This window comes from Coenobita brevimanus, chromosome 97, assembly GCF_032717465.1.
Source record: "Coenobita brevimanus isolate Jiangsu-jjx chromosome 97, ASM3271746v2, whole genome shotgun sequence".
Lineage (NCBI taxonomy): Eukaryota > Metazoa > Arthropoda > Malacostraca > Decapoda > Coenobitidae > Coenobita > Coenobita brevimanus.
The window spans coordinates 5,818,671-5,830,905 of record NC_137050.1 but is presented as its reverse complement, the minus strand read 5'-3'; the positions used below and the strand labels follow the sequence as shown (position 1 = coordinate 5,830,905).

The window sequence follows — 12,235 nt, the reverse complement described above, 5'->3', positions numbered from 1 at the left end:
AGAGAGGAGGAAAAAGAAAGAGGAGGAGGAGGAAGAGGAAGATTACGCGAGAGAAGAAGGAAGAGACAGGAGGGATATCAAGTAAAGACAGGGAGCGAGAGAAAGGAGACAGAAAATGAGAGGAGGAGAAAGAATCACGGGAGAGAATCAATAAATGGAGGGGAAACGAAAGAAAATGGGAGAGGGGCACGAAAATCTTTGCTGATTCTCTCTCTATCTTGTCCCCGGAGGTGGTGGTGGTGGTGGTGGTGGTGGAGGTGGTGGTGGTGGTGGAGGTGGAGGTTGAGGTGAAGGTGGTGGTGGTGGTTGAGGTGGAGGTGGTAGTGGTGGTGGTTGAGGTGGAGGTGGTAGTGGTGGTGGTGGTGGTGATGATGTTATTGATGATGATGATAAAGAAACTCCTTATAATAATTGACGATGATGATGATGATGATGGTAATGATGATATTGATGAAAAATATACATAACCACCAATAATATCAACTACTGGCTTTTAACCCAATGAGAGAGAGAGAGAGAGAGAGAGAGAGAGAGAGAGAGAGAGAGAGAGAGAGAGAGAGAGAGAGAGAGAGAGAGAGAGAGAGAGAGAGAGAGAGAGAGAGAGAGATATTCACTGGTCAGAAATATAAACAAGCAGACAGACAGACAGACAGACAGACAGACAGATACAGATAAATAGATAGACAGATAGATAAATGGACAGACAGACAGATAGGCAGAAAAATATAAAGAAGTCCTATTGAAAGCGTTCACCTTCAAATAAAAGATGAGTTATGAAAAGAGAAAGAGAAATGTGAAAGAAAATGATAAACGGGAGACAAGGAAGATGAAGTGGGAGGAGGAGGAAGACGAGGAAAGAAGGAGAAGACGAAGAAGGACGGAGGGGAAAAGGAAGGAAGGACAAGGAAGACTGGAGAGTAAGGGAAAAAGAACGAAGGATGGAAGGCAGGAAGGAAGGAAATGGATGAAAGGAGAATGAAGAAGGAACGATGGAATGAAGGAAGGAAAAGGATGAAAGGAGAATGAAGGAAGACGGAACGATGGAAGGAAGGAAGGAAAAGGATGAAAGGAGAATGAAGGAAATAAGGAACGATGGAAGGAAGGAGAGGGATAGGAGGTCGAAGAGGGAAAAGAAGAGAAGAAAAGGAAGGAATTAGAAGGAATGATGTGCGAAGAAGAAAAAGATGAGGAAGGGAGGAGGAAGGAGAAAGACAAAGAAAACGGATACATGCCAGGAAAAGAGAAAAAAATAAAAGAAAGTAAAGAAATCACAAAGAGAAAAAGGGAATGAGAAAGCAGAATACGATAAAGAAATAAGAAACAGAAGAAAGGGAGAAGCAGGAAAAAGGAGAGACGGCAAAGAAAAGAAGTGGAAGAAAGAAAACATAATGGAGGGAAGAAGGAAAAAAAAGAGAAGAGAGGGGAGGAGGAAAAAGAGAAGGGACAAAGAAGAGACAAAGAGGAAAAACTGATAAAGGAAATAACGAAGGGAAATTCAATAAAGGAGACGGAAGAAGGAAATAAAGAGATAGAGAGCAATAATGAGAGTAATGAAATAAATTGGGTGAGAGAGAGAGAGAGAGAGAGAGAGAGAGAGAGAGAGAGAGAGAGAGAGAGAGAGAGAGAGAGAGAGAGAGAGAGAGAGAGAGAGAGAGAGAGAGAGAGAGAGAGAGAGAGAGAGAGAGTCATTTCATCAGGTCATCAGCCTCCCCATGTAAATTGCCTTCATCTCAACAACCCACCCATCAACCTGTCAACCCCACCGTTATCTCTCTCTCTCTCTCTCTCTCTCTCTCTTACCATCTACCTCTCTCCTTTCTTCTCCCCTCCTTCTGTCTGTCTGTCTCAATCTTTCCTCATACCATCTACCTCTCTCCTTTCCTTCCCCCTTCTGTCTGTCTGTCTGTCTCTCTTTCTCTCTCTCTCTCTCTCTCTCTCTCATTATCTTTACCTCCTCTCCGCCTCTTCGTCTCTCTCTCCCATCACATTAGTTTCTCCTCCTGTCTTTATCTCCCTCCTCTCTCTCTCTTCCCTCCACCACCTCCTTCCTTCCCTCCCACCCCAGGACACTCTAGGACACACTAGGACAGGACACACTAAGACACAGTAGGACAGGACACACTAAGACACACAAGGACAGGACACACTAAGACACACTAGGACAGGACACACTAAGACACACTAGGACAGGACACACTAAGACACACTAGGACAGGACACACTAAGACACACTAGGACAGGACACACTAAGACACACAAGGACAGGACACACTAAGACACACTAGGACAGGACACACTAAGACATACCAGGACAGGACACACTAAGACACACTAGGACAGGACACACTAAGACACACTAGGACAGGACACACTAAGACACACAAGGACAGAACACACTAAGACACACAAGGACAGGACACACTAAGACACACTAGGACAGGACACACTAAGACATACTAGGACAGGACATACTAAGACACACAAGGACAGGACATACTAAGACACACTAGGACAGGACACAGTAGGACACACAAGGACAGGACACACTAAGACACACTAGGACAGGACACACTAAGACACACTAGGACAGGACACACTAAGACACAGTAGGACAGGACACACTAAGACATACCAGGACAGGACACAGTAGGACACACTAGGACAGGACACACCAGGACACACTAGGTCACATGAGGGCAGGGCAAACTTTTCTCATTTTCTGGTGTTTTTGTCTGGAATCTTCGTCCATTAAGAGTTACTGAAATTAATGATCAGGCTTTTAGATTTTTCCCTGGGCAAAAAAAAAAAAAAAAGAAAGAAAGAAAGAAAGAGAGAGAAAGGAAAAAGAGAGAAAAAAAGAGAATAAGTAGGATGAGGAATAAAGAAAAAAGGGCTGTGTTTGTGTTAATCTTTTCCTGCCTCTTCTATCTCTTATTTTATTTATCTTTTTTTTATTATTTTTATTCTCTCTCTCTTTCTCTCTCTCCTTACTCTCTTTAATTTCTTAATATTTACACACTTGCTCTTTTCATTTTTTATTATCCTCTCTAATTATGGCATTCCATCTCCACCCCCCTCTTGTCTCCTCCCTTCTAAAATGTCACCCCTCTTCCCCTTTCCCCCTCCCCTCTTACCCCCTACCCCCCCACCCTCATCTACAGCCTCCGTTTTCTCCCCTCTCACTCCCCCTCCTCTCCCACTTCATCCACTCCCTCCCGTCCAGCTTATCCCCCCATCTCCCCACTCTCTCTCCCTTACCAACTCCTTTCTTCCCCCCCAACCCTCCCACTCCTCTTTCCCTCCCCCTCCCGCTGTACTCTTTTCCTCCATTCCATCCCCCTCCCTCCCTCTCTGCTCTCCTCCTCCCTCCCCTTTCCTCCTCCTCATCTCCTGCCATCTATCTTCTCCCCCCTCACCCCTTCCTGACATCAAAATCTTACCTCCCCCTCCCCCACTCTTTCCCTCTTCCCCTCCCCTTTCCTCCACCCCTCCCCGGCTTTTTCCCTCCTCCCACCTCCTTATATTCCCCTCCCCCACTCTATCCCTCCTCCCCTCCCCTTCCCGCCTCCTCATCACCCCTCCCATCCATCTTCTTCCCCTCCCCCGCCTCACCTCATTAATCTTACACCTTTCCTTTCTTCTCGGAAACCTCTCACAAAACCAACTTCTTTCACACTCACCTTTCTCTCTCTCTCTCTCTCTCTCTCAAATAAAATACTCTTTCTCACTCTTCTTTCCCCCCCCTCGCTCTCTCTCTCTCTCTCTCTCTCAGCTCCGGTTTCGTCTATCCTTCACGTACAAATTAAACAACTCCTTTCTCACTTTCTCTTTTTCGTCTCTCACATTTTTAGCCTCTGGACGCCTTCACAATTTCATTCTCGCTCATACCAGACGATTTATAACACCAGACGATTTTTAACACCGGACGATTTTAACACCAGACGATTTTTAACACCAGACGATTTTAAAAACGTGGATTTTAACACCAGACGATTTTTAACAAGACGATTTTTAACACCAGATTATTTTTAACACGACGATTTTTAACACCAGACGATTTTTTACATGAGACGATTTTTAACACGTGGATTTTAACACCAGACGATTTTTTATACCAGTGGATTTTAACACCAGACGATTTTAATACCAGGCGATTTTAATTTTTTTTTACAACAGACGATTTTTAACACCAGATTATTTTTGACACGATTTTCAACACGTGGATTTTAACACCAGACGATTTTTTATACCAGTGGATTTTAACACCAGACGATTTTAATACCAGGCGATTTCAAAAAAAAATTTACAAGACGATTTTAACACCAGGCGATTCTTACCCTAGACGATTTTATTCAGCTTGGGGTAAGAAATTTTTTTATCTCGTTATCTCCACAGGATCTCTTCAGTTCGAGGACGTCTTTTCTATACGGACTCTCTCTTACTGACTATCCATTTTCCTTTCCTTTCTTTACTCACCCTTTTAACCCAGACATTAATCAATATGCAAATTATACAACAAAAACAACAATGAACCTTACATTATCTCTTACATTCCATTTTTTTTATTCATGTGCATATAAAAAAAAAAAATCATTCGAGTACATAGGAAGCAATTGATAAGATCCAAACTAACCAATGTAAATCCCTCACTCTCTCCGAAAAAACTGTAAGAAAGATTTAACTAACGTGTGTAAGAAAGAGAGTAGGAGAGAGAGAGAGAGAGAGAGAGAGAGAGAGGGGGGGGGTCTCTTCTCCCCGTCTTCACATCGTAATATATCCACCAAGAGACGTGAGAAAATTAAGCAGAGGAAATGTGCATCAGGCCCCACCCTCGTTTTCTACGCGGGGAAAAGAGCTGTCAGGGAAAACGCAGACGGCACTGATAAGAGGCGTAACTCGGCTAAATTCAGTGCCCGAGAACTTCATTTGTATTATATTCTTGCTACCTCCAGGCAAACTACTTCAGACGATTTCTTTTCCAGCTTGGGGAAGACTTTAGACTACCTCAGACGATTTCATTCAGCGTGGGAGAGACTATTCCAACTGGAGGGGTTTGACAGAGCCTTCACCAGACCCTTCATTACAAAAGGTTATTCCTAAACTGCAAAAAATCGCCTACAGGCAGCATGAATAAACTAGTGTGACGTCTTCGGACTGAAAGGTTAGCCAGTATGAAGCTACACCTTTATTTTCAAATCTAAGGGTGGGTAAAGAGGCATGATGATGATAAATAATAATAATAATAATAATTATAATAATAATAATAAGAGGTAGTAGTAGTAGTAGTAGTAGTAGTGGTGGTGGTGATGGTGGTGGTGATGGTGGTAGTGGTGGTGGCGGTGGAAGTAGTAGTAGTAGTAGTAGTGGTGGTGGTGGTGGTAATATTAGGGTTAGTGTTAACCTTCACATTACAACTCCAAATGGTGAACTGTATTAGGAAGGTTGGTTTTGATTTTCACAATATGATTCCCCAATGGATGGAAGTGATTAAAAAAAATTATTATTATTATTATTATTATTAGTAGTAGTAGTAGTAGTAGCAGTAGTAGTAGTAGTAGTAGTAGCAATAATAATAATAACAAGAAATAATAATAACAGTAATAATACCATCAAACAACTGCATGTACTGTATCCTGCTCTTACCCTGACTGCAATCAACAAATGCTGACAGGCAAAATGCGTACTCCTGTCTGAACACATTTCATTTTGCGGAAGATACATACCTGCGCTTAATTTACACAACAACAACGAAATACACCCAGAACACTAGAAGGGATTATATCTATACTCTCTCTCTCTCTCTCTCTCTCTCTCACACACACACACATACACACACAAAGACTTGCTAAAGGGACACAGCTAAAACAGTAATTTCTACGTTGCTTCCATTCCCTTAGCCACTCCTTTCTTCCATTACAGTACAACACTTCAACTTCTCTTGCTATCTTGTTCTGGAACCTCTCTTTTTAAAATTAACTATTGATATTAAAACTGAGGCCAGATCACCAAGTTAAGGTAATGTTTGTGAATCTATGTATCTCTAGCCTATGATGTCGGATTATTAGTTATAGAATATTATAACATACAATTTAGGTTGAAAGTTCTCAGTTTGGTTGGCAGTATTTAGCATCAATTGTGGTGGGATGAGGATTATAATGGGAAGTTTGGTCAGCCAGACTTTTGGCTATAACTACACAAATTGCAAAATGTTATTTTTGTACCATTTCCACCATCACTTCCTCCTCTGAAGGGCATCATAATGTAATAAACTTGCAGAAACAAAATAATAAGTCTTATTACAACCCCAACAAAACCACTCTATTCAACTCAGTACTGGGAGAATAATGGCACAAAGGGTGAATGTCCTCAGTAAAGGCAGTGGCTGAATCAGTTAATAGATTACCCACATGGCGCTAAGCTCTCACGACTTGGTGTTGTGTGCCCTCAGCCATTGTGCAGAGAGGGTTTGCCTGCATTCCTGCGATGCAGAACCTAAATGTTTTTACTTTAATCTGGCCCAGATTTTCTTCTTTTTGTTGTTTATTTTACGTAGGTCAGTGTCAGAAAGACAATGGTATGGCTCTACATCCTTTTCAGAGCATTTCCTCGTGAACAGCATTATATTCCAGTGTCAAGGTATTGGTATAACTAAGCATTCAAAATGGGTACAAGGAAATTATAAACCAAGTTAAGTAAAAACAGTATAGTACCGCCTCCTGAAACCTCCCCCCCCCCCACACAAATACTGTATAGACGTTCAGAGTAACATTAGGGAAAAAAACAAACATAAAATAGTGACGCAAATGATTTTGATACCCTTAGTACCAGAGAAAATTAGAAACCAATATGTACCGAACCAAATGTGGTAGTGGTGGAGACCCAGCCACCCACCATTCTTGATATAGTCTTTTAATACTCTCTCTACATTTTGCCATGAGAATCTCTCTCTCTCACTCACTCACTCTCTCTCTCTCAGGGATTTAATATCTGAGCCCTAAATTTCATCCTAATGCCAAAAAAAAAAAAAAAAAAAAAAAAAAAAAAAAAAAATGCATGTAAGACTTTACTCAAAAGGATAATATCAAAATTTCATTGATTCTATTTATACCTCAAAAAGACTTTATACTAAAAAGTGTCTGTCTACAGAGCCATATGCCCAGTTTTCAGCACATTTTACATAAGCACTGATATTCAATACCCAGCGTAAGAACATTTCCAAGACTAGCAAACTATATTTCCCAAGAAGTCCAGGGCAGCTGACTTAATTCACCTGCAGACTATCAGTCATGAGGTACCATGATCACCAATATACATAGAGTTAAAAAAAAAAAAAAAAAAAAAAATCTGCACAATCTAACACACACATTTCACCCTGATTACTGTTGGGGAATTGTATGCAGGTAATGGGAAACACCTATTTCTATGGGCCACGGTTATTGTTAATTAGTCCATTCAGACCTGTGAACCCACATCATTATTCTAATCTGGCTTAGGGCAGACTGCTTCATAGTTGTAGAAAAATCCTCAGATCTCAATGCAATGTTATATTTATACTGCATTTATACACCAATCTCTAAGAAATGCATTCTTCTTAAAATTTTCAAGTAGTTATTGGTATATTTGGCTTCTGGACCAGGACCACCACAACTCACAAATATGGAGAATCTCGCAAAATTCTGGGAAGCCTCCAAAATTAAACATAGTGTATATCAATTTCAGTATCTACACAGCAAGTATATCTCAGTATCACCCTTACACACAAAGGTTTATGTAATGTGATCTACAGTACAAATATATATTATTTCCAGTTTAGTCTTTGGATAATAGTAAAGTACTTAGAAACTTGAATAACTGTATACATATATATCAAATGTCCATCTACTTTTCAAATAAAAATCAGTACCCAACACGGTTTTAACACCCAACATCTATTTTCTAAGGAAAGGTGTAATGAAAGGCGTAGAAAATATACAGTTTATTGCATTATGTGTTGTGAACTTAGATATATAAAAAAAGGGTTTGTTCACTACCTTGCACACACCTGCCGTCACTCTGCTGGGGGTCGTCTGAGGTGGTGGGGTGGATAAGCATCAATAAAGAAATAAATTAATCTTTACATAAATCCAACTTAACCAAACAGGTTGACAACTTTTGGTTTTCCTGTTTCCAAAAATCTATTATTGAATACCAGTTAGACATGGCATCAAAATTAAGCAAATTAAACATAATCTTAACATAAATCTTCTGCTACTTATGAGTTCAATATACAGCTCTTATAATGTAAACTGAAACAACAATATCCCTTCTGATTCGAAGTGGAAAATAATCAATAATGATAAAAAAAATATACAACAATAATTCAGCTACAGTAAATTAACATGATGAAATTGGGACAAACGAGGGTCAGGTTCTGTTTTTAAAAAGGAATATATAATAAAGAGAGGTTATCAGCAATTTTTTTTTTTTTTTCGAACCTCACACTCAGAGCTCCATGACCTATCTTAGAAATGTCGAAGTTAACCGTTATTCATCTGTTTCTGAGGGGATGCTTTACAGAAAATGGGCAGAGTATTGCATTCAGATTTACACATGTTTTGCCACCTCATTATCAAGTGCATAATTTTATTGTTACTTGAATTGTTATTTGTATTTTTAATCCCCTACCTTTAACATTACATATATTAACACCATTGATGGTACTCAAGTAAGTAGCTGTAAGCTGGTATAAAAGATTATGAAGTGAACTTTTAAACTATGATCTGATGCAGTTTCATAATCATCTTTTTCTACAATGCTGTATCTATTTTACCCAAAGTACATGATCTATCTTAGCTACTGTAAATACAATAACATATTTACTACAGCTGATATATATATACCAGTACAACACTACAACTATGTACACTATTAGTTCATGGTCTTTTTACAATGCATTAATGAACAATCTTGCATATTGTTTATAGTTTAACAAGACAAGCTTTTTTCTTTCTGCATGTTATTTTTCTGTTTATGGACATTGTATACACTGTTTTTCCTAATCAGTGGGAGTTTCAAGTGTTATAAAGACAGTAAACAAAGTGACGTGTTGTGTCAGTGTTTAAAGTGTGTAGTGGGAGGAAGCGGAAAGATATAACTGTTTTGTGAATATTTTGTTTGTTGTTACCGAGAGATTCTGAAGCATGGGGAAAGTGTGCATTTACCTAACTGTATTTACTCAGTTGTAGTGTACAGTACAGAATATAAGTTAGGCTCACGTTGTTCTATGTGTGTGTGTGTGTGTGTGTGTGTGTGTTTTACAATAATTTATAAAAAACTAAAACAATAGCATAAACAGTGCAATATGAAAAAACTTAGAACAATACTACACTATCTACAGAACAGAAGCTCAGGTAGACTGCCATGATGAGGCCAAGGCATGACAGATAACGCAGATGATGATGTAAGCCTGTCGTTTCAGCATGCGGTCGAAACTTGAACGTCTTCGTCCATCGTTCCAGACCACCATGGCCTCTTCTCCTCCCTGCCGTTCTGGTGTGGTGTCGGCAGGGTGGTCCTCGGTCGTCATGGCAGCTGAGTATTGCCGTGACATCATCTTCTTGAGGAACACGGGTGAGACAAGATAGAGGTCCATGGCTGCGGCGATGATGTCAAGAGCTCTGTTTTTTATTGTGTTCAAAACCAAAAAAACAGGTTCTGGCTAAAATGTTCTATAAAAATTATGGAACGTTGTGCTTGTAAAAAAAAATCCAGAAAACCAGAATACAGTCTGAGTCTGGACTATCTGATGAAAACTGGAACACTTCAAAAACCAACTTAAAAATCTTAGCACTTCTTTAAAAAAGGCTATTAATGGTTTTTAAAAATCTCACAAAATGTTCCTCCAACGTATCTTGATAGAAAATGCCTTCAGACTCAAAATATATGCAGTCCTGAAGTAGTCTGTAGGGTAAAGGTTTGGTGTAAATATTCAAAAGTTTTCAAGTATCTGTATTGTGTAGGTCACTTCCAAAACTGGTGTTTCTTCTCCCTTTTTCTTGTCTATTCCTCCATGAGCTTGGTCTTGGTCACTTGAAATTCCTCCACTTCCTTATTATCGTCCTCCTCTCTTGTTTGTGCTGTCAACCTGCTCTTTGTGCTGAGGCTGTGGGGAAAACAGATATATAGATAAAAAATGCCTATGATATAAATATATGAATAAGCAAATATATATACAGAAGAGATGAAAACATGCCAAAGTACTGAGGTGATAAAAGTCTAACTTCCAGTCATAGAACTGTAACATGCAGTACACCCACCTCTCTCTTTGCCTTGGGTAGATGGCGACGAGGCAGCTTGAGTAACAGATATTTAATATGTAACTTTTGCTCTTCCTTTCACTCTCTACACTTCCACACACTATAAATATATATATATCTGGAGGTGTGGAGGGTTGGAGCCTACGGGTGAATTACAGGGGAGTGGAGAGAGAGGGAACTTTCTTGGGTTGGGGGACTATTGGCTTTGAAAGGAAGAGGAACTCTGCAAATACTGGTTGGATGGAGGAGTGGAGGTGGAGGGCAGGAAAAACTCACGCCAAGGGTTTGTGGAGGAGAGAGAGAAAAATTCAGGAGGGAGGGAATTACTAAAAGATGGAAGGACACTCGTGGGATTGGAGACTTGGGGGGACGTGCAGGTCGAGGGAGGGAGGGAGGGAGGGAAAGGGTCTCCAGCGTATTCTAGGGACAAGGCTCTGCAGGCCCCTTGGACTGGGTTTCTTTCCTCTTTGCTACTTGTATTTCTGATATTGTTCCTTCTTGGTCATTAATGCGTTTTTTGCTACCTGCAGAGCAAGGTATGTGAAAGTACCTTGTGCATACTTTCTCTTCTCGTGTTTTTGTTTTTTTTCTTCCCCGATTATTTGTATTCTGAGTTCAGTTTACTTGTCTTCCATTAATATTTGATACACTTATGCACGAGAGTTTTCTTATGATTACTCTGTGGTTTTCTGTGCTACTTCTGTGACTTTCCACTTCCTTCTCCCTCTATTCATCTTCATTATCTCCAAAGGGTGAAAGCTGGAATGAGATGTAGGTGAGGAGGATAGCAAAAGTGACGATGCATGCTATCACAATATTTCGGCTATCTGCGTCCTCCATTTGTACCCCACGCCACAAAAACAGATAAAAAATGTCCGGGTGATCCTTCTTGAGAGAGGAAGATGAGGCAGAAGGATCAAATATCGCCCTGTTTTATCAAGATGGTGGTTGTGGCTTTCTTCTTGGTCTTCCTCTCTCACATGCTTTGAATTACATTGGACTTGATGCTGTTCGATGCTGCAAGGTTGACTTGAGCTCACTGTGATGGCTGATTGTGGCCATTATCTTTTGCTGGAGTTCCATTTGGGTTCCAGGATGTTCTTATGAGGTCAGTGCATTTTTTGATGAGTCTCAGAAGAATGCTACATCCATCAGCAGATACAGGATGACAAGGAAGATGAGCAAGATGACGTAAGTGTAGGCAAGGTTCTGGTGCTCCATTTTGAAACACAATCAAAGTCTGCAATAAGGTCGTTCTTGTGAAATCTAGTCCTGTGTATGTTCTGAGATTGCTTAGATGAATGCTGCATCCATCAGCAGGTACAAGACGACAAGGAAGATAAGCAAGATGGCGTAGGTGTAGCCAAGGTTCTGGTGCTCCATATTGTAATACACAGCCACTAACTATGATCAGGTCGTTCTCGTGTGGTTAAGTACAGTGCACTTTTTGAAGGCGCTCAGAAGAAAGCAGCATCCATCAGCAGGTACAGGACGATGAGGAAGATGAGCAGGATGGCATAGGTGTAGCCAAGGTTCATGTGCTCCATGCTGAAACAACCACAAACTACAACCAGAGAAGTGTTCAGTAAAGTCTTCCTCAAATGTGTTCAGATTCTGGCAGCGGAGTACCCAGAAGAAGGTCCCGTGCAGGAAGAAGTACAAGAAGGTGAGAAAGGCTAGATGGATGCCGTAGGTGAAGACAAGACTGGAGTGGAGTGCCGGAGTCTTCTGCACTTAATGAACCAGAACACCGTTTCTTACTGGTGACTCTCAGGCAGGAACTTTACTTTGATCTTTCCTTTCTCTTCCTTGGTGATATCTTTACTTCTAAGCTTTTACTGCTGTTTTATCTTCTTTTGTCCTTCAGTTGTATCCCTTTGGCGAACTGGGTGGAATTAGCAAGAGACGGAGAAAAACTTCAATCTTCAGAGCAGCAGCAT

At 40.5% G+C, this 12,235-nt stretch overlaps 1 long non-coding RNA gene across 1 annotated transcript in view; it reads right to left on the bottom strand.

Annotated features, from left to right (window-relative positions):
• Positions 1-7,963: 7,963 nt before the first annotated feature.
• LOC145413731 (uncharacterized) overlaps positions 7,964-12,235 on the bottom strand; it is a 5,206-nt gene continuing 934 nt past the window's right edge. The window contains exons 1-2 of the long non-coding RNA XR_013899763.1: positions 10,296-12,235; positions 7,964-10,141 (exon numbers count right to left, since the gene is read on the bottom strand). The exon at positions 10,296-12,235 is cut by the window's right edge and continues 934 nt beyond it. This is a non-coding gene — a long non-coding RNA (uncharacterized LOC145413731). The remainder of the gene's footprint in view (positions 10,142-10,295) is intronic.